This window comes from Triticum aestivum, chromosome 3B (genome assembly GCF_018294505.1).
Source record: "Triticum aestivum cultivar Chinese Spring chromosome 3B, IWGSC CS RefSeq v2.1, whole genome shotgun sequence".
Classification (NCBI taxonomy): Eukaryota; Viridiplantae; Streptophyta; class Magnoliopsida; order Poales; family Poaceae; genus Triticum; species Triticum aestivum.
Window position 1 is genome coordinate 175,498,427 of NC_057801.1, and position 24,412 is coordinate 175,522,838.

Sequence of the window (24,412 nt, forward strand, 5' to 3'; positions counted from 1 at the left end):
GCCACTTGCGAAAGTGAGATCTGATAGAGATAGTATGATAAGATAAATATATTTTTGGTATTTTATAATATAGATGCAAAAAGTAAAGATGCAAATAAAAGTAGATTGAAAGCTTATATGATAAAAGATAGACCCGGGGGCCATAGGTTTCACTAGTGGCTTCTCTCAAGATAGCATAAGTATTACGGTGGGTGAACAAATTACTGTCGATCAATCGATAGAAAAGCGAATAATTATGAGATTATCTAGGCATGATCATGTATATAGGCATCACGTCCGCAACAAGTAGTCCGACTCCTGCCTGCATCTACTACTATTACTCCACACATCGATCGACCCCTGCCTGCATCTAGAGTATTAAGTTCATAAAGAACAGAGTAACGCATTAAGAAAGATGACATGATGTGGAGGGATAAACTCATGCAATATGATATAAACCCCATCTTTTTATCCTCGATGGCAACAATACAATAGGTGCCTTGCAACCCTTTCTGTCACTGGGTAAGGACACCGCAAGATTGAACCCAAAGCTAAGCACTTCTCCCATGGCAAGAAAGATCAATCTAGTAGGCCAAACCAAACTGATAATTCGAAGAGACTTGCAAAGATAACTCAATCATACATAAAAGAATTCAGAGAAGATTCAAATATTATTCATAGATAAACTTGATCATAAACCCACAATTCATCAGATCTCGAAAAACACACCGCAAAAAGAGTTTACATCGAATAGATCTCCCCAAGAGAGGGGGAGAACATTGTATTGAGGTCCAAAAAGAGAGAAGAAGCCATCTAGCTAATAACTATGGACCCGAAGGTCTATGGTAAACTACTCACAACTCATCAGAGGTGCTATGGTGTTGATGTAGAAGCCCTCCGTGGTCGATTCCCCCTCCGGCGAAGGCTCCAAGATGGGATCTCGCGGATACAGAAGGTTATGGTGGTGGAAATTGTGTTTCGTTGGCTTCCTGGATGTTTTTGGGGTACGTAGGTATATATAGGAGGAAGAAGTATGTCGGTGGCCACCCGAGGGGCCCACAAGACAGGGGGGGCGCGCCCAGAGGGGGTGGGCACGTCCTCCTATCTCGTGGCCGCCTCGACTGCTTCTTGGCTTGCACTCCAAGTCCTCTGGATCACGTTCGTTCCAAAAATCACGCTCCCGAAGGTTTCATTCCGTTTGGACTCCGTTTGATATTCCTTTTCTTCGAAATACTGAAATAGGCAAAAAAAACAGCAATCCGGGCTGGGCCTCCGGTTAGTAGGTTAGTCCCAAAAATGATATAAATGTGTAAAATAAAGCCCATAAACATCCAGAAGGGGTAATATAATTGCATGGAACAATAAAAAATTATAGATACGTTGGAGACGTATCAAGCATCCCCAAGCTTAATTCCTGCTCGTCCTCGAGTAGGTAAATGATAAAAATGGAATTTTTGATGTGGAATGCTACCTAGCATAATTCTCAATGTAATTTTATTTATTGTGGCATGAATGTTCAGATCCAAATGATTCAAAATAAAAGTTCATATTGATAAAAGAAATAGTAACACTTCAAGCATACTAATCAATGCAATCATGTCTTCTCAAAATAACATGGCTAAAGAAAGTTCATCCCTACAAAATCATATAGTTAGGCTATGCTTCATTTTCGTCACACAAAGATGTTCCCAACTTCTATACCCCCGATGACAAGCCAAGCAATTGTTTCGTACTTAAATAATCTCAAACTTTTTCAATCTTCACGCAATACATGAGCGTGAGCCATGGATATAGCACTATGGGTGGAATAGAATATGATGATGGGGATTTTGTGGAGAAGACAAAAAAGGAGAAAGACTCACATCGACGAAGATAATCAACGGGCTATGGAGATGCCCATCAATTGATGTCAACATGAGGAGTAGGGATTGCCATGCAACGGTGCACTAGAGCTATAAATGAATGCTCAACAAAAGAAAACTAGTGGGTGTGCATCCAACTTGCTTGCTCACGAAGACGTAGGGCATTTGAGGAAGCCCATCGTAGGAATATACAAGCCAAGTTCTATAATGAAAAATTCCCACTAGTATATGAAAGTGACAACATATGAGACTCGCTATATGAAAAACATGGTGCTACTTTGAAGCACAAGATATGAGACTCACTACATGAAGAACAAGGTGCTACTTTGAAGCACAAGTGTGGAAAAAGAGATAGTAACATTGCCCCTTTTATTTGTTTTCTTTTTTTTTCTAGTTTTTTTTCTTTGGCCTTTCTTTTTTTTGCCCTTTCTTTTCTTTTCTTTTTGGGCAATGCTCTAATAATGATGATCATCACACTTTTATTGATTACAAGATAGAAATTACAACTCGAACTAGAACAAGATATGACTCTATATGAATGCCTCCGGCGGTGTACCGGGATGGTGCAATGAATCAAGAGTGAAATGTATGGAAAATTATGCATGGTGGCTTTGCCACAAATACGATGTCAACTACAAGATCATGCAATGGCAATATGACAAAAGTAATGTATGTCATGATGATGATGAACGGAACGGTGGAAAGTTGCATGGCAATATATCTCGGAATGGCTATGGAAATGCCATAATAGGTAGGTATGGTGGCTGTTTTGAGGAAGATATTAGGAGGTTTATGTGTGATAGAGCGTATCGTATCACGGGGTTTGGATGCACCGGCGAAGTTTGCACCAACTCTCAAGGTGAGAAAGGGCAATGCACGGCACCGAAGAGGCTAGCAATGATGGAAAGGTAAAAGTGCGTATAATCCATGGACTCAACATTAGTCAAAAGAACTCATATACTTATTGCAAAAATTTAGAAGTCATCAAAACTCAAGCACTACGCGCATGCTCCTAGAGGGATAGATTGGTAGGAAAAGACCATCGCTCGTCCCCGACCGCCACTCATAAGGATGCACAAGCCAAGTACACTTCATGTATCAAATTAGTTACACAACTTTAACCAGACGTGCATGCTACAGGACTTGATAACTTCAACACAAGCATTCTTTAAATTCATAATCACCCAACTAGCATGACTTTAATATCACTACCTCCATATCTCAAAACAATTATCAAGTATCAAAGTGATCATAGCATCCAATTCACTTCCTATGATAGTTTTTATTATACCCAACTTGGATGCCTACCATTCTAGGACCAATTTATAACCATAGCAAATATCATGCTGTTCTAAAAGACTCTCAAAATAATATAAGTGAAGCATGAGAGACTAGCAATTTCTACAAAATTAAGCCACCGCCGTGCTCTAAAAGATATAAGTGAAGCACTAGAGCAAAAACTATTAAGCTCAAAAGATATAAGTGAAGCACATGGAGTATTCTTAGCAAACTCTAATCAAGTAGGCTTATCCCAAAAGGTGTGTACAGAAAGTATGATTGTGGTAAACTAAAAATCAAAGACTAATATAATACACTACGCTCCAAGCAAAACACATATCATGTGGCGAATAAAAATATAGCTCCAAGTAAAGTTACCAATGAACGAAGACGAAAGAGGGGATGCCTTCCCGGGGCATCCCCAAGCTTAGGCTTTTCGCTATTCTTGAATATCTTGGGGTTCCATGGGCATCCCCAAGCTTAGGCTCTTTCCACTCCTTATTCCATAGTCCATCAAAGCTTTACCCAAAACTTGAAAACTTCACAACACAAAACTCAACAGGAAATCTTATAAGCTCCGTTAGTGAAAGAAAACAAAACCACCACATAAGGTACTGTAATGAACTCATTCTTTATTTATTTTGGTGTTAAACCTACTGTATTCCAAGTTCTCTATGGTTTATAAACTATTTTACTAGCCATAGATGCATCAAAACAAGCAAACAACACACGAAAAACAGAATCTGTCAAAAACAGAACAGTCTGTAGCAATCTGTAACGAACACAAACTTCTGGAACTCTAAAAATCCTACCAAAATAGGAAGTCTTGGAATATTTGTCTATTGATCAGAATAAAAAATAATCAACGCAAAACCACGTTTCTGTGATTTAACGAAACTAATTTCGTACGCGCAAAGTTTCTGTTTTTCAGCAGAATCAAATTAACTATCATCATAGGTTATCCTATAGGTTCTACTTGGCACAAACACTAATTAAAACATAAAAACACATCTAAACAGAAGGTAGATGCAAAATTTATTACTAAACAGAAACAAAAAAAAACACAAAGAAAATTGGGTTACCTCCCAACTAGCGCTATCGTTTAACGCCCCTATCTATGCATAAAAGCGAAGATAGATCTAAGTAGTGCCATCTTTGGCACTCAATTCATAAGTAGCCCGCATGATAGATTCATAAGGTAATTTGAATTTCTTTCTTGGAAAGTGCTCCATGCCTTTCTTTAATGGAAATTGGAATCTAATATCCTGTTCCTTCATATCAATAATCGCACCAATCGTTCTAAGGAAAGGTCTACCAAGAATAATAGGGCAAGAAAGATTGCAATCTATATCAAGAACGATAAAAATCTATGGGCACCAAATTTCTATTTGCAACAATGAGAACATCATTGATCCTTCCCATTGGTTTTTTAATGGTGGAATCCGCAAGGTGTAAATTTAAAGAGCAATCTTTATCATGAAAACCTAGAATATCACATAAAGTTTTCGGAATCATGGAAACACTAGCACCCAAATCACATAAAGCATAACACTCATGATCTTTAATTTTAATCTTTATAGTAGGATCCCACTCATCATTAAGTTTCCTAGGTATAGAAACTTCCAAATTAAGTTTTTCATCAAAAGATTGCATCAAGGCATCAACAATATGTTTGGTAAAAGCTTTATTTTGACTATAAGCATGAGGAGAATTCACAACGGATTGCAAGAAGGAAATACAACCTTCTAAAGAACAATTATCATAATTAAATTCCTTGAAATCTAAGATAGTGGGTTCAATGCTACTTAAATTCTTGACCTCTCCAATCCCACTTTTACCAAATTTAGCATCAAGATCTAAAAACTCCGAATCATTGGGACGCCTTTTAACTAAAGTTGGCTTATCTCCTGTCCCATTATTATTAATATTCATATTGCAAAAAAAAGATCTAATTGGGGATACATCAATAACTTTAAGATCTTCATCGTTATTTTCATGGAAACTAGAAGAACACGCCTTTACAAAGCAATCTTTCTTAGCAGGCAATCTAGCGGTTCTTTCTTTGCACTCATCAATGGAAATTCTCATAGCTTTGAGAGACTCATTGATATAATGCTTAGGAGGAGTAGATCTAAGTTTCAAAGAATAAACATCAAGCGAGAGTCTATCAACGTTCCTAGCCAAATCATCAACTTTGAGCAATTTTTCTTCAAGCAAGGCATTAAAATTCTTTTGAGAGATCATAAATTCTTTCACACTATTCTCAAAATCAGAGGGCATCTTATTAAAATTACCAAAAGAATTATTGTAGGAATTTTCATAATTATTAGAGGAATTACTAGGGAACGGTCTAGGATTAAAGTTTCCTCTATAAGCATTGTTTCCAAAACTATTCCTACCAACAAAATTCACATCCATAGATTCATTATTACTCTCAATCAAAGTAGACAAAGGCATATAATTAGGATCAATATGAGCACTTTTAGTAGCAAACAATTTCATAAGTTCATCCATCTTTCCACTCAAAACATTAATTTCTTCTATATCATGCACTTTCTTACTAGTAGACCTTTCATTGTGCCCTTGAGAATAATTAGCCATAATATTATCAAGGATTTTTGTAGCATCTCCTAAAGTGATTTCCATAAACGTGCCTCCCGCGGCCGAATCTAAAAGATTTCTAGAAGCAAAATTCAATCCGGCATAAAATTTTTGTATGATCATCCATAAATTCAAACCATGAGTAGGACAATTGTGAATCATCAATTTCATTCTTTCCCAAGATTGGGCAACATGCTCATGATCAAGTTGTTTAAAATTCATAATATCGTTCCTAAGGGTAATGATCTTAGCGGGAGGAAAATACTTAGAGATAAAAGCATCTTTGCACTTGTTCCAAGAATCAATACTATTTTTAGGCAAATACGAAAACCAAACGTAGCACGATCTCTAAGTGAAAACGGAAATAACTTCAATTTAACATTATCATTATCCGTATCTTTCTTCTTTTGCATCTCACACAAATCAACAAAGTTGTTTAGATGGGTAGCGGCATTTTCACTAGGAAGGCCGGCGAATTGATCTTTCATAACAAGATTCAGCAAAGCAGTATTGATTTCACAAGACTCAACGTCATTAAGAGGAGAAATCGGAGTACTAAGGAAATCATTATTATTGGTATTGGAGAAATCACACAATTTGGTATTATCTTGCACCATCGCGACAAGTAATCCAGCACACAAGAAAACAGAAAAAGGCAAGCGAAAGAGAGAGGAGATCGGGAAAGAGAGGGCGAATAAAACGGCAAGGGTGAAGTGGGGGAGAGGAAAATGAGAGGCAAATGGCAAATAATGTAAATGCGAGGGAGATGAGTTTGTGATGGGTACTTGGTATGTCTCCCTCACATTACATTATTTGCCATTTGCCTCTCGTTTTCCTCTCCCCCACTTCACTCTTGCCGTTTTATTCGCCCTCTCTTTTCCGTTCACCTCTTTTTCGCTTCCTCTTGTTTGCTTGTGTGTTGGATTGCTTGTCATGATGGCTCAAGATAATACTAAACTGTGTGACTTTTCCAATACCAACAATAATGATTTCCTTAGCACTCCGATTGCTCCTCTTAATGATGCTGAATCTTGTGAAATCAATGCTGCTTTGTTGAATCTTGTTATGAAAGATCAATTCTCCGGCCTTCCTAGTGAAGATGCCGCTACTCATCTAAACAATTTTGTTGATTTGTGTGACATGCAAAAGAAGAAAGACACGGATAATGATATTGTTAAATTGAAGTTATTTCCGTTTTCACTTAGAGATTGTGCTAAAACTTGGTTTTCGTCTTTGCCTAAAAATAGTATTGATTCTTGGAATAAGTGGAAAGATGCTTTTATCTCTAAGTATTTTCCTTCCGCTAAGATCATCTCCCTTGGGAAAGATATTATGAATTTTAAGCAACTTGATCATGAACATGTTGCACAATCTTGGGAGAGGATGAAACTAATGATTCACAATTGCCCTACTCATGGATTAAATTTATGGATGATCATACAATTTTTTATGCCGGATTGAATTTTGCTTCTAGAACTAGATAATATTATGGTTAATTATTCTCAATGGCACACCAAAAAATCTACTTGTAAAAAAGTTCATGCGATAGAAGAGATTAATGTTTTGAGTGGAAAGATGGATGAACTTATGAAATTGTTTTCTAATAAGAGTGCTCCTATTGATCCTAATGATATGCCTTTGTCTACTTTGATTGAGAATAATAATGAATCTATGGATGTGAATTTTGTTGGTAGGAATAATTTTGGTAACAATGTGTATAGAGGAAACTTTAATCCTAGGCCGTTTCCTAGTAATTCCTCTAATAATATGGTAATTCCTACAACAACTCTTATGGAAATTTTAATAAGATGCCCTCTGATTTTGAGAATAGTGTTAAAGAATTTATGATCTCTCAAAAGAATTTCAATGCTTTGCTTGAAGAAAAATTGCTTAAAGTTGATGAATTGGCTAGGAACATGGATAGGATTTCTCTTGATGTTGATTCTTTGAAACTTAGATCTATTCCACCTAAGCATGATATCAATGAGTCTCTCAAAGCCATGAGAATTTCCATTGATGAGTGCAAAGAAAGAACCGCTAGGATGCATGCTAAGAAAGATTGCTTTGTAAGAGCGTGTTCTTCTAGTTTCCATGAAAATAAAGATGAAGATCTAAAAGTGATTGATGTGTCCCCTATTAAATCTTTGTTTTGCAATATGAATCTTGATATTGATGGGACTGGAGATGAGTCAACTTTAGTTAAAAGGCGTCCCAATAATTCAGAGTTTTTAGATCTTGATGCTAAATTTGGTAAAAGTGGGATTGGAGAGGTCAAAACTTTACATAGCAATGAACCCACTATTTTGGATTTCAAGGAATTTAATTATGATAATTGTTCTTTAGTAGATTGTATTTCCCTGTTGCAATCCGTGTTGAATTCTCCTCATGCTTATAGTCAAAATGAAGCTTTTACCAAACATATCGTTGATGCTTTGATGCAATCTTATGAAGAAAAGCATGAATTAGAAGTTTCTATCCCTAGAAAACTTTATGATGAGTGGGAACCTAGTGTTAAAATTAAAATTAAAGATCATGAATGCTATGCTTTGTGTGATTTGGGTGCTAGTGTTTCCACGATCCCAAAAACTTTATGTGATGTGCTAGGTTTCCGTGAATTTGATGATTGCTCTTTAAACTTGCACCTTGCGGATTCCACCATTAAGAAACCTGTGGGAAGGATTAATGATGTTCTTATTCTTGCAAATAGGAATTATGTGCCCGTAGATTTTATTGTTCTTGATATAGATTGCAATTTTTCATGTCCTATTATTCTTGGTAGACCTTTCCTTAGAACGATTGGTGCAATTATTGATATGAAGGAAGGAAATATTAGATTCCAATTTCTATTAAGGAAAGGCATGGAACACTTTCCTAGAAAGAAAATCAAATTACCTTATGAATCTATTATGAGAGCCACTTATGGATTGAATGCCAAAGATGGCAATACTTAGATCTATTCTCGCTTTTATTCCTAGCTAGGGGCGTTAAACGATAGCGCTTGTTGGGAGGCAACACAATTTTATTTTTGTTCCTGTTTAGTAATAAATAAATCATCTAGACTCTGTTTAAATGTGGTTTTATGTTTTAATTAGTGTTTGTGCCAATTAGAACCTACATGATCATCTTGGGTGATAGTTAATTTGATCTTGCTGAAAAACAAAAACTTTTGCACGCACAAGAATAATTTTAATAAATCACAGGAACGTTATTTTTAGCTGATTCTTCTTGAAATAGATCAATAGACAAATTGGCCAGGACTTCCTATTTTGGTAGGATTTTTAGAGTTCCAGAAGTATTCGAAAGTTACAGATTACTACAGACTGTTCTGTTTTTGACAGATTCTGTTTTTCGTGTGTTGTTTGCTTATTTTGATGAATCTATGGCTAGTATCGGGGGGTATGAACCATAGAGAAGTTGGAATACAGTAGGTTTAACACAATAATAAATAAATGATGAGTTCATTACAGTACCTTAAGTGGTGGTTTTTCTTTATTGCACTAACGGAGCTTATGAGATTTCCTATTGAGTTTTGTGTTGTGAAGTTTTCAAGTTTTGGGTAAAGATTTGATGGACTATGGAATAAGGAGTGGCAAGAGCCTAAGCTTGGGGATGCCCATGGCACCCCAAGATAATTCAAGGACAACCAAAATCCTAAGCTTGGGGATGCCCCGGAAGGCATCCCGTCTTTCGTCTTCCTTTATCGGTAACTTTACTTGGAGTTATATTTTTATTCACCACATGATATGTGTTTTGCTTGGAGCGTCTTGTATGATATGAGTATATGTTTTTTAGTTTACCACAATCATCCTCGCTGTACACACCTTTTGGGGAGAGACACAACATGATTCGGAATTTATTAGAATACTCTATGTGCTTCACTTATATCTTTTGAGCTAGACAATTTTGCTCTAGTGCTTCACTTGTATCTTTTTAGAGCACGACAGTGGTTTTATTTTGTAGAAATTATTGATCTCTCATGATTCACTTATATTATTTTGAGAGTCTTTTAGAACAGCATGGTATTTGCTATGGTTATAAAATTGGTCCTAGAATGATGGGCATCCAAGTTGGGTATAATAAAAATAAAAACTATAATAGGAAGTGAATTGGATGCTATGATCAATTTGATGCTTGATAATTGTTTTGAGATATAGAGGTGGTAATATTAGAGTAATGCTAGTTGGGTAATCATGAAATTGAGAAATACTTGTGTGGAAGTTGGCAAGTCCCGTAGCATGCACGTAACGTAAAATTTGTGTAACAAATTTGTAGCATGAGGTGCTGTTTTGATTGCCTTCCTTATGAGTGGAGGTTGGGATCGCGCGATGGTTAACTCCTACCAACCCTTCCCCTAGTAGCATGCGTAGTAGTACATTGCTTCGAGGGCTAATAAACTTTTGCAATAAGTATATGAGTTCTTTATGAATAATGTGAGTCCATGGATTATACGCACTCTTACCCTTCCATCATTGCTAGCCTCTATGGTACTGTGCATTGCCCTTTCTCACCTTTGAGAGTTGGTGCAAACTTCGCCGGTGCATCCAAACCCCGTGATATGATATGCTCTATCACACATAAACCTCTTTATATCTTCCTCAAAACAGCCACCATACCTACCTATTATGGCATTTCCATAGCCATTCTGAGATATATTACCATGCAACTTTCCACCGTTCCGTTTATTATGACACGTTCCATCATCATCATATTGCTTTTGCAGGATCATGTAGTTGACATCGTATTTGTGGCAAAGACACCTTCATAATTATTTCATACATGTCGCTCTTGATTCATTGCATATCCCAGTACACCGCCGGAGGCATTCATACAGAGTCATATTTTGTTCTAGCATCAAGTTGTAATTCATGAGTTGTAAGTAAATAGAAGTGTGATGATCATCATTGTTAGAGCATTGTCCCTTGAAAAGAAAGGCCAAATAAAAAAAAGGCCAAATAAAAAAGGAAGGCCCAAAAAACAGAAAAAAGGGGGACAATGCTACTATCCAAACAGTGCTACTATCTTTTTCCACACTTGTGCCTCAAAGTTGCACCATGATCTTTATGATAGAGAGTCTTCTATGTTGTCACTTTCATATACTAGTGGAAATTTTTCATTATAGAACTTGGCTTGTATATTCCAACAATGGGCTTCCTCAAAATGCCCTAGGTCTTCGTGAGCAAGCAAGTTGGATGCACACCCACTTAGTTTCTTTGTTGAGCTTTCATACATTTATAGCTCTAGTGCATCCGTTGTATGGCAATCCCTACTCCTTATGTTGACATCAATTGATGGGCATCTCCATAGCCCATTGATTAGCCTCTCAATGTGAGACTTCCTCCTTTTTTGTCTTCTCCACACAACCTCCATCATCATATTCTATTCCACCCATAGTGCTATATCCATGGCTTACACTCATGTATTGCGTGAGAGCAAAAAAAGCTGAAGCGCGTTAAAAAGTATGAATCAATTGCTTGGATGAAACCGGGGTTATACATGATGGGAGTATTTTGTGTGACAAAAATGAAGCATAGCCTAACTATATGATTTTGTAGGGATAAACTTTCTTTAGCCATGTTATTTTGAGAAGACATGATTGCTTTCTTAGTATGCTTGAAGTATTATCACTTTTATGTCAATATGAACTTTTATCTTGAATCATTTGGATCTAAACATTCATGCCATAATAAAAAAATTACATTGAGAAATATGCTAGGTAGCATTCCACATCAAAAATTCTGTTTTTATCATTTACCTACTCGAGGACGAGCAGGAATTAAGCTTGGGGATACTTGATACTTCTCCAGCGTATCTATAATTTTTTATTGTTCCATGCTATTATATTACCCGTTTTGGATGTTTATGGGCTTTACTTTACACTTTTATATCATTTTTGGGACAAATCTACTAACCGGAGGCCCAGCCCAAATTGCTGTTTTTTTTGCCTATTTCAGTGTTTCGAAGAAAAGGAATATCAAACGGAGTTCAAACGGAATGAAACCTTTGGGAGCGATCTTTTTGGAACAAACGCAATCCAGGAGACTTGGAGTGGATTTCAAGAAGTAGCCAAGGCGGCCACGAGGGTGCAGGGCGCGCCCTAGGGGGTGGGCGCGTCCCCCACCCTCGTGGGCCCCTCGTGGCTCCCCTGTCCGACCTCCTTCGCCTATATATACTCACATACCCTAAAAACATCAAAGAGCACCACGAAACCCTATTTCCACCGCTGCAACCTTCTATACCCGTGAGATCCCATCTTGGAGCCTTTTTGGCGCTCCACCGGAGGGGGAATCGATCATGGAGGGCCTCTACATCATCGCCAAGGCCTCTCCTATGAGTTGTGAGTAGTTTACCATAGACCTTCAGGTCCATAGTTATTAGCTAGATGGCTTCTTCTCTCTCTTTGAATATCAATACAAAGTTCTCCTTGATCTTCTTGGAGATCTATTCGATGTAACTCTTTTTGCGGTGTGTTTGTCGAGATTTGATGAATTGTGGGTTTATGATCAAGTTTATCTATGAGAAATATTTGAATCTCCTCTGAATTCTTTTATGTATGATTGGTTATCTTTGCAAGTCTCTTCGAATTATCAGTTTGGTTTGGCCTACTAGATTGATCTTTCTTGCAATGGGAGAAGTGCTTAGCTTTGGGTTCAATCTTGCGGTGTCCTTTCCCAGTGACATCAGGGGCAGCAAGGCACGTATTGTATTGTTGCCATCGAGGACAAAAAGATGGGGTTTATATCATATTTCTTGAGTTTATCCCTCCACATCATGTCATCTTGCCTAATGCGTTACTCTATTCTTATGAACTTAATAATCTAGATGCATGCTAGATAGCGGTCGATGTGTGGAGTAATATTAGTAGATGCAGAATCATTTTGGTCTACTTGTTGCATACGTGATGCCTATATACATGATCATGCCTAGATAATCTCATAAGTATGCACTTTTCTATCAATTGCTCGACAGTAATTTGTTCACCCACCGTAATACTTGTGCTATCTTGAGAGAAGCCACTAATGAAACCTATGGCCCCCGGGTCTATCTTCCATCATATAAGTTTCCAATCTAATTTATTTTGCAATCTTTACTTTCCAATATATATCATAAAAATACCAAAAATATTTATCTTATTATCTCTATCAGATCTCACTTTCGCAAGTGGCCGTGAAGGGATTGACAACCCCTTTATCGCGTTGGTTGCGAGGTTCTTGTTTGTTTGTGTAGGTACGAGGGACTTGCGTGGAGCCTCCTACTGGATTGATACCTTGGTTCTCAAAAGTTGAGGGAAATACTTACGCTACTTTGCTGCATCACCCTTTCCTCTTCAAGGGAAAACCAACACAGTGCTCAAGAGGTAGCACCACCATACCGAGGAGGAAGCCACCCAGGAGCGAGAAGAAGATCTCCATAGGGACCACCCAAACCTTTTTGCTCAAGAGGTAGCACCACCATACCGACAAGGAAGCCACCCAGGAGCGAGAAGAAGATCTCCGTAGAGACCACCCAAACCTTTTTGCTGACCAACCCGAATCTCAAGGGCGAGATTCATCTTAAGGGGGGTAGGTTTGTAACATCCCAATTTTCAGTTTTGATGTTATACATAGATCATCATATGCATATCATATTTATTCTTGCATTTGGTTGAGATCCTAGAAATCTTAAGCAACTCAAGGACCCAAGGAGAGAGTTGGAGGTTTCACAAAAATCATATTTGAATTTATTTCAAATTTGAAGAAAGGATCAATTTGATTTTATTACTTTTCTCTCCAATTATTTCCAATATTAAAAATATATGAGAGAAGATAATATGACTTCTCCAAATTAAGAGAAATATTGGAGAAAGAATTTTAAAATCAAATTAGGATTTTATTTGTATTTTATTTGAATTAGAAAAATATGCATTTTTTAAAATTGCGTTTTTAGGCCAGAAAAATCTATTTTATTTAGACGGTGAAAATTGTTTTTGGCATTTTTAGAATTTTTTTATATTTTATTAGGAATTTTTCTTTCAGGCTAAATTATTTAAAAAAAGTTCTTTCCTGCCCTACTGGGCCGAAGGCCCAACCGAGCAGGCTGGCCCAGCCGCCGCCGCCTCGCTTCTGAGCGGGAGGAGTCCCGGCGCCGCCCGACGCGGAGTCCGGCTAGGACTCCGCCGCCGCCGCCCCCTTCTCCTAGCCGCCAGCCCCTCCGGGCCTTTATAAAGCACCACACCCCGCCGCCTCCTCCACCGCATCGCCGCGCCGCCGCCCGCAGCAGCAACAACACAGAGCCTCCACCGCTTCCCGCCGCCGCCCGTGCCACAGCGCCGCGCCGCCTCCGAGGTCCCGCGTAGCCACCGCCCCGCTGCCGTCGCCTCGCCCGCCTCGTGTCGCCGCCCATGTCGCCTCGCTGCTGGAGCCGCGGGATTTCCGCCGCCGTCATTGACCCCGTCGCTGCTGTTGACCGGTAAAGACCGACCCCGTTTTTTTCCGGTTTATTCGGTTCGGTAGATCTAGATCGGTTTTTTAGGTTTTCTTATTTAATGAACGTCCGTTCGTTCGTTCTTTCTAACGAACGCTTTTCGCCGGTTAAGTTCAGATAGCGGACATTCGGGCCGTAGGATTTTTTATTTTTAGTTTATTTTCGGCCAGGGACCTACCCGCGAATAGTTTTATTGCTATTTAGCCCCTGATCTTTAAACTAGCATAACTTTTTACTCGTTTATCCAAATTAGATGAAACCGGCGCCTAAATCTTCGTATCGTTCTGTTCTTTCTAGTTAGCCAACTTTAATATGATTTTGGCACTGTAAAAATTGAGTTTAGTCCAGATTAGTAAACGATATTGTTTCGTTCGTATTTTGTGTTTCGTTGCTCCGTTTGAGTTGAATCTTTTTGCAAATAGTAGCTAATCACATGTACCTACTGTTAAGATCTAATTCACATGATAATATTGATGTTTGGTTTTAGTTTTGTTAGTTTAAACCATTTGCTTGTTTCGTGTTCGATTTGGATCTTTTCTCGGTTTTCCCATGTTTCGTTTGAGTGATTGCTTATGTATGCTATTGTTTGTCTATGCTAGATTACCCGGAGCACGAAGCTTGTTACTACAAATCTCTAGAGTTTGTAGATTGTCAGCAAGGCAAATTACACTTTGATCATACTCTTTTATACCTAGTTTTTACTATGCATTAGTTCTGCCCTCAAATATTTGCATGAGTAGGATTGGGAACATGTGGTTTTGGTTGCAGTTCTTGAGGTAGGAACCTAATACCTTTTGATCACCCCGGGAATATATGTTATGCTTATTTATTGCTTAGCCATGCTCGTAGACGGGGATTGGATCGTGATTCACACATGGAAGTTTCAGAGTTATTTTAATCATGGATAACATTAAGGTGGCAACTTTAACATACATCTGGGTGGATTGGTTGAGGCACCTTGGGAACCCAGTGTTGCCTATTTTTGGAAATCCCGGAGTACCCGTGTGATTATCCTATGGAATGCCACCCAGGCTCAAAGGGATCATAAGATTATTCATGCTAGAAACTTCTGTGTGCAGCCACAAGCCATTATGGGCTCTGGCATAGTTGAGTAAGTTGTGTGAGCTCTTGAAGAGGTGGATTAGAAGATGTAGGGGAAAGTAGGTGTACCGTTCCGACCAGAGTAGAGAGTTAGTGCTTCAGAAAGACTATGTCTCGATCATCCGATCAGGGATGCGGTCGAGTCTTGTGGGGAAAAGTGCGCAAACCTCTGTAGAGTGTATAAACTAATCATGGTTAGCCGTGTCCCCCGATTATGGACATCTTGAGTATCTAGTACTTGAATCTATTGATGTGATCTCATCACGTTACTTTAATTAATGTGATTTGGGTTAATGATGATACTTTTATTGGGATTTGAGTTGGGGTTACCTTCTCAAATAATGGGCAACTTGGGATTAGTTAAATAAATTTATTCCTTTGTTGTAGAGAAAACTAGCTTTATGCAAAATCATAAACTTACAGCCTCCACCAGCCAAATATTGCATGTAGATATAGTTCTTGCATTTCATTGCTTTACAGTGTAACTCTGCCAGCATATTCAATGTGCTGACCTACATGGCTGCAACGTCTCATGTTGCAGACTACTCAGACGACGAATAAGGTGCGATAGGTCGTTATTTTGCACTCAGCTATGCCGTTGGAGTTGATGGACTCATTTAGCTTCGAAGCTTCTGCAATTATTTAGTTTAGATGGCCTCCAGCCTTGATATTTTTTGTGTAACCATACTCTTTATGAGGACTCGATGTAATAAGTGTGTGATTGAAACTCTGTTATAATTCCTCGAGTACTGTGCGTGTCAGCATTACCGATCCAGGGACGACACCGATGCACAGAGACTTGACCGTTTGAGGTCTGGTCGCTACAACCTCACATTATTTGCCTATCTTGAGGCGCCGTACCCGAAAAGGATTGACAACCCCTTTAACACGTTGGGTTGCGAGTATTTGTTATTTATGTGCAGGTGTTGTTTACGTGGTGTGAGGAAGTTCTCCTACTGGTACGATAACCTTGGTCTCATCACTGAGAGAAATACCTACTGTCGCTATACTACATCATCCCTTCCTCTTTGGGGAAATACTGACGTAGTTTTAGCAGACATCAAAAGGAATTTCTGGCGCCGTTGCCGGGGAAGATCTTCAACATCCACTAGGTTCCTAATCAAAAATCTCATCTCCTCACAATTTACATTATTTGCCATTTGCCTCTCGTTTTCCTCTCCCCCATGATGTCTACGCAACCTTCTTCTTGTAGACGATGTTGGGCCTCCAAGTGCAGAGGTTTGTAGGACAGTAGCAAATTTCCCTCAAGTGGATGACCTAAGGTTTATCAATCCGTGGGAGGCGTAGGATGAAGATGGTCTCTCTCAAACAACCCTGCAACCAAATAACAAAGAGTCTCTTGTGTCCCCAACACACCTAATACAATGGAAAATTGTATAGGTGCACTAGTTCAATGAAGAGATGGTGATACAAGTGCAATATGGATGGTAGATATAGGTTTTTGTAATCTGAAAATATAAAAACAGCAAGGTAGCAAGTGGTAAAAGTGAGTGAAAACGGTATTGCAATGCTTCGAAACAAGGCCTAGGGTTCATACTTTCACTACTGCAAGTTCTCTCAACCATGGTAACATAAATAGATCATATAACAATCCCTCAACATGCAACGAAGAGTCGCTCCAAAGTCACTAATAGTGGAGAACAAACGAAGAGATTATTGTAGGGTACGAAACCACCTCAAAGTTATTCCTTCCGATCAATCCATTGGGCTATTCCTATAAGTGTCACAAACAACCCTAGAGTTCGTAGTAAAATAACACCTTAAGACACAAATAAACCAAAACCCTAATGTCACCTAGATACTCCAATGTCACCACAAGTATCCACAGGTATGATTATACGATATGCATCACACAATCTCAGATTCATCTATTCAAACCAATGCAAAGAACTTCAAAGAGTGACCCAAAGTTTCTACCGGAGAGTCAATACAAAAACGTGTGCCAACCATTATGCATAGATTCCCAAGGTCACGAAACCCGCAAGTTGATCACCAAAACATACATCAAGTGAATCAATAGAATACCCCATTGTCACCACGGGTATCCCACGCAAGACATACACCAAGTGTTCTCAAATCCTTAAAGACTCAATCCGATAAGATAACTTCAAAGGAAAAACTCAATCCATTACAAGAGAGTAGAGGAGGAGAAACATCATAAGATCCAACTATAATAGCAAAGCTCGCGGTACATCAGATCGTTCCAAATCAAGAACACAAGAGAGGGAGAGAGAGAGAGAGAGATCAAACGCATAGCCACCGGTACATATCCTCAGCCCCGAGGGTGAACTACTCCCTCCTCGTCATGGAGAGCACCGGAATGATGAAGATGTCCACCGGTGATGGATCCCCCCTCCGGCAGGGTGCCGGAACAGGGTCCCTATTAGTTTGGTGACTATAGAGGCTTGCGCCGGTGGAACTCCCGATCTAGGTTATTTTCTGGAGGTTTGGGGATTTGTAGGAGAGGTTGGTGTCGAGAATAAGGCAGGGGACCCATGGAGAGTCCATGAGGCACAGGGGCGCGCCCTAGGGGGGTGGGCGCGCCCTCCACCCTTGTGGGGCCCACGGGCCTCCCCTTCGGTAACTCTTCGTTCTAGTATTTTTTATATTTTCCAGAAAAAATCTCTGTTGATTTTCAGCGCATTTCGAGAACTTTTATTTCTGCACAAAAACAACACCATGGCAGTTCTGCTGAAAACAGTGTCAGTCCGGGTTAGTTCTAATCAAATCATACCAAAATCATGTAAAAATATTGTAAACATGGCATGAATACATCAAAAATTATAGATACGTTGGAGACGTATCACCCCACTTCACAAAAATTTGCCGTTTTATTCGCCCTCTTTTTCATTCGCCATTTTCCCGCCAGATCTGTTTTTGTGTGAGTTTATTACCTTTTGTCGTTATGGATTTCTCTTCTTCTATTGCGTGTTCCCCTGAGAACGAGGTTCTCAACTTTAAACAAAGGGGAGGAGAAAATTTAAGAGATGCTTGGTATAGGATTTGCAATGCTTATAATAGATCTACCCGTAAGCAATCTACTGTTGTTCTTCTTTGTTGTTTTTATGTGGGCATTACCACTTGGTATAGATTCGTCCTTGGTATGATTACCGGTGGGAATTTCTTGATGTGTCCTTCTCTAGATGCTTTTAATGCTTTGGGAAATTTAGTGGTTTCACCACCACTCGTGATCAATGAAACAATATTGACTCTCGAACATGTGATGGAAAGACTTGATGCTATTGAAAAGAAAATGCTTACCGTAGAGCATATTGAAAATTTGGATAGAAAATGCAAATTTATGCTACTAAAGTTGGGTCAAAAGTGGGAGACGTTTTTAAGTTGCTAAAAGAAAAAGGAACTATAATTCATGACAGAATCGAAGAAAGCCCGTCTAGGATTGATAAAACAGAAGAATTTTTTCCTAATCTAGGTACAGCTTTTGCTTCCGCTAAAACTCCCGCGAAAATTAGCAAGACTACTCAAGTCAGTAAAAATAAAAGTGCAACTTCTAGCAATGATAAAGGAGATCTTAAGATGATTTGTATCCATCCCAACTTTATTGAAGTCATAAGAGACCCTTTTTGCGGAAATAAGTTTTTCAATATCATGCCTAGAAGTATTGTCGCTGAGAATTTATATGCAAAATCCTTGAGAAACCCCAAGTGTTCGATCAAAGAATTAGACAAAGATGACAACACTTAGATCCTGTGCGTTATGCCTAGCTAGGGGCGTAAAATGATAGCGCTTGTTGGGAGGCAACCCAATGAATAAAATTTATTTTTGCCTTTTGCTTCCTATTCTTGTGTGTTAGAAAAATTATGCAACTGTTATGATTGTGTTTTTTGTGTTTTAATTAGTGTTTGTGCCAAGCAAGGTCTTTGGGAAGACTTGGGCGAAAGTTTATTTGATCTTGCTGAAAAACAGAAACTTTTATGCTCACGAGATTATTTGTCATTTTTAACAAAAGAGTTCTTTTGAGTTTATTCTTTTTGAAGAGGATTAATAGACAAATTCCTCACGTCCACCAATTTATTTCAGAATTTTTGGAGTTACAGAAGTATTCGAAATATTCAGATTGCTACAGACTGTTCTGTTTTTGACAGATTCTGTTTTGTTTGCGTTGTGTCCTTGTTTTGATGATTCTATGGTTTTCTTTGATGAGTTTTTGCCATAGAAAAGTTGGAATACAGTAGATATAATGCAAAAACAAAATAAGAATAGGTTTGCTATAGTACTTGTAGTAGTGGTTTGCTTTCTTATACTAACGGATCTCACAAAGGTTTTGTTTGAGTTTTGTGTGATTGAAGTTTTCAAGTTTTGGGTTATCTTACGATGGATGAAGGAATAAGGATAAGAAAAAGGCTAAGCTTGGAGATGCCTGAGGCACCCCAAGATAATATTCAGAGAAGTAGCAAGCAACTAAGCTTGGGGATGCCCCCGAGTGGCATCCCCGCTTTTTTCTAACAACCATCGATATTTTACTTGAAACTATAATTTTATTCATCACATGATATGAGTTTTGCTTGGAGCGTCTTGTATGATATGAGTCTTTTCTTATTTTTCTTTGTGTTTTAAGTGTCGAATCCTTGCTGGACACACCCTTTTAAGAGAGCCAAAAATTATGCTATGCTTGCTTCACTTCAATTTTTAGAGCCATGGATTTGCTCTAGTACTTCACTTTTATCTTTTTGAGCATGGTGTGCTTTGTAAATTTTAAAGAAATTTTCTCATGATTCACTTAGATTTATTTGGGAGTTAGTAAATTTTTAAGAAATTCTTTCTTGCTTCACTTAGATTATTTTGAGAGAAAGAAAAAATTTATGCTCATGATCTTCACTTATATTTGTTTGAGCTTATCAATAGCAACATATGAAAATAGTCCCAAAGTGATAGATATCCAAGGAGGATATAATAAAAACTTTCGTGAAGATCATTGGACAAAATAAACTTGATTTTTAGTAATGGTTTTGAGATATAACGATATGATATGTGAGTCATGCTGATGAGTTATTGTGCTTTAGTAAGAATATTGATGTTAAGGTTTGTGATTCCCTATGCAAGCACAAAAGTCAATAATTATGCAATGAAATTTATATCCTACTTATGGTGCATTATTCAGTGTTACTTATGCTCAATGCTTGGGTACGAGATTTTTCGCTTTTTGGTTGGTCGCTTCTCAATCTTTTTGCTAGCCTTCATTTTTCACTAAGTATGATCACTACTTGTGCATCCAAAACCCTTTAAACCAGTTTTGCCATATGAGTTCACTATACCTACCTATATGCGGTATTTCCATGCCGTCCTAAGCAAATTTGCATGTGCCATCTCTAATGTTCAAAATAAATTTCTCTTTTGTGTGCTCTACTGCTCGCGAAGCGGTAAAGGGTAGCCAATATTTTCCATGCTAGATGTGTTATTCTCATGATGAGTGTTTATTCACTTGTCATTGCACGAGAGTACGGCAAATGTATTAGGGATGCCCAGTCCCGAAATGAAAAATGAATTTACTTTATGTTGTCAAATAATAAATTCCTTGGAAAGTGTTGGTATGGAGGGCACCCGTGGATACGGTTAGCCATGGAAAGTGAAAGTAATGGTGGAAAAAGGAATAAACTTTATTTTCTGTTGGGCGCCTATGATGTATCTAGCATGGAAAGTGTTGGGATGCTCCATATCATTTTCGTTGGTGGGAAAAGTATGCCTCTCAAAAATAATTTTTATCTCTCAATTTAAGCTTTAGCTCTAGCACCTCTACAAATCCCTACTTCTCTCCGCGAAGGGCCTTTCTTTTACTTATGCAATTTTTATTTTGAATTTGAGTCTCCATCTTTTCTTATAAAGCACCAACTAAGGGGCACTATGATCGTATTTGAGCATTGGGTGTAGCTAATATTCGAGTGTGTTTCATGAATGGATCAATAATTGAGACTGATGGGCTAGGGATAACTTGCTTTAGTGTTGATATTTTGAAAGACATGGTTGCTTGTTGGTATGCTTGAGTATTAAAGTCTTCATGTCAAAACTAGACTATTGCTTTGAATCATATAAAAGTCCATATGTCCATGCTATAAAGAAAAGAAATGTGATGAACATGTTAGGCAACATTCCACATCAAAAATTCTATTTTTATCATTTACCTACTCGAGGACGAGCATGAATTAAGCTTGGGGATGCTGATACGTCTCCAATGTATCTGTAATTTTTGATTGTTCCATGTTGTTATATTATCATTCTTGGATGTTCTACAATCATTTTATAGTCATTTTATATCATTTTTTGGTACTAACCTATTGACATAGTGCCCAGTGCCAGTTGCTATTTTCTGCATGTTTTTTACATCGCATGAAATAAATATCAAATGGAGTCCAAACGCAACAAAACTCCTAGAGGATTTTTTGGGCCAGAAGACATCCAGTGGGCCAAGAAAGCACCTGCGGGGTGGCTCGAGGGGAGAAACACCCACCAGGGCGTGCCAGGAGGCCCAGGCGCGCCCTGGTGGGTTGTGCCCACCTCGGGTGCCCCCTGAACCACCTCTTTTCTCTATTAATACCCCAATATTCCAGAAACCCTAGGGGAGTCAACGAAAATCAATTCCAGCCGCCGCAGAGTCCAGAACCACCAGATCCAATCTAGATACCATCATGGAGGGGTTCACCACTTCCATTGGTGCCTCTACAATGATGCGTGAGTAGTTCTTTGTAGACCTACGGGTCCGTAGTTAGTAGCTAGATGGCTTCCTCTCTCTCTCTCTCTCTCTCTTGATTATCAATACAATGGTCTCTTGGAGATCCATATGATGTAAGTCTTTTTGCGGTGTGTTTGTTGGGATCCGATGAACTTTGAGTTTATGATCAGATCTATGTTTTTATCCATGAAAGTTATTTGAGTCTTCTTGATCTCTTATATGCATGATTGCTTATAGCCTCGTATTTCTTCTCCGATATTTGGGTTTTGTTTGGCCAACTTGATCTATTTATCTTGCAATGGGAAGAGGTGCTTTGTAGTGGGTTCGATCTTACGGTGCTTGATCCCAGTGACAGAAGGGGAACCGATACGTATGTATCGTTGCTACTAAGGATAACAAGATGAGATCTATATCTCCGCAATAGATAAATGGATCTCGTCTACATCATGGCATCGTTCTTATTGCATTACTCCATTTTCCATGAACTTAATACACTAGATGCATGCTGGATACCGATCGATGTGTGGAGTAATAGTAGTAGATGCAGGCAGGAGGCGGTCTACTAATCTTGGACGTGATGCCTATATAATGATCATTGCCTGGATATCGTCATGATTATTTCAAGTTCTATCAATTGCCCAACAGTAATTGTTTTCTCACCGTTTGCTATTTTTCTCGAGAGAAGCCACTAGTGAAACCTACGACCCACGGGTCTCTTTTCATCATATTTGCCTTTGCGATCTATTTTCCCTTGCATTTATTTTCAGATCTATTAAACCAAAAATACAAAAATACCTTGCTGCAATTTATTTGTTCCGCGATCTATTTATCCTATCAACCACTTTTACCTTACATTATTTGCCTATCTTGAGGTGCCGTACCCGGAAGGGATTGACAACCCCTTTAACACGTCGGGTTGCGAGTATTTGCTATTTGTGTGCAGGTGTTGTTTACGTGGTGTGAGGAGGTTCTCCCACTGGTTTGATAACCTTGGTCTCATCACTGAGGGAAATACCTACCGTTGCTATACTGCATCATCCCTTCCTCTTTGGGAAAATACCGACGTAGTTCTAGCAAACATTAATTCCCTCGGCGAGGAACACCAAATTGAACAGGATTTGGTACTGGAAGCACTGGCCGTTGTGGGTGAGGATCTTCTCGATGGCCTCAGCGGGTATTGACGCACACGGTGGACTTCTCGATCACGATCCTATCGGAGCGGGAGACGTTGGTGATCATGTGTAGAGCGCTCTCCGAGATCACCGGCCTTGTCGGTGCCGAGGTCGAGGGTCTCAATGTCGGTGTTGATGAAGAACAAGACGATATCCACCTCGCCAACGTCGGTGTTGAAGAATAGGCTGTGGCCGCGGCACAGCTTAATGACGTCTTCTAGGCCGAGCTCGTAGATGGAACCGTTCGATGTTGTTCCAGCCGTCGATCCACGCCTCGAAGATGTCCGCCACCACCTCCACGTCCATGGGATTCAATCAATATTTATGCAAGAAATTAGAGGAGGCGAGTGATGGAGAGTTGGAGTCCAACTAAGAGACGTGTGAGACGTACGGGAAAGACCAAGATGAACGGACAAAATAAAATAAGAAACACGTGAACGTTATTTATTCATGAAGTATAGGTCGATTACCAAAATATATATCTATATCTATATCTATAATATAGTACCACCTCGGATGAATAGTACCACCTGTATGTAGAAAATAATATAGGTGGAAAAAAACTGATATAATATAGTACCACATCGGATGAATAGTACCACCTCGTATGTAGAAAATAATATAGATGGAAAAAACTGATATAATATAGTACCACCTCGTATGTAGAAAATAATATAGGTGAAAAAAAGCTGAAAGCGTAAATTCACGCGAAGAAGCGTATTGTGACGGTGAACCTACCTTAATCCGTGCTTTATTATTAGGAATAGATATGTGTACCGTAAAGTCGAGTGGCTACAAATGTCAAATGCCTACAATGGTGTGCAATTGATTATGCAATGATATCTACTCCCTCGTCTAACCATCTACTACCCCAGTCCAATTTTATTGGTCCCTTCGTATTTTTTGCTAATTTTGACCATATATTTAATTAATAAAATGTCACAAAAAATTATATCATTGGATTCGTAGTTGAACATAGTTTTTAATAATATTTTTTTGACATTTATTAACATTCTATTAGTTAAATCTAAGGTTAATACACAAAATATAAAAAGGACCAATAAATCAAAACGGATATAGTACCAACTATCTTTACATGCAGTGCACGCAAGATTCACCACAGGCATGTGCCATGTGGCTGCATCCACTACTCTTTTGGGATGACTAGTTTCAACCACGGGAGTTAACTAGTGATGTATAACTTTTACTAGATGACCCCTGGGCCACCTTATTTCGGCCACTGTCTGACC

General features: G+C 38.8%; 1 pseudogene; it reads right to left on the minus strand.

The window, feature by feature from the left end:
• LOC123067430 (UDP-glucose 6-dehydrogenase 3-like) overlaps positions 1-23,468 on the minus strand; it is a 68,819-nt pseudogene extending 45,351 nt beyond the window's left edge.
• Between the last annotated feature and the right edge of the window lie 944 nt (positions 23,469-24,412).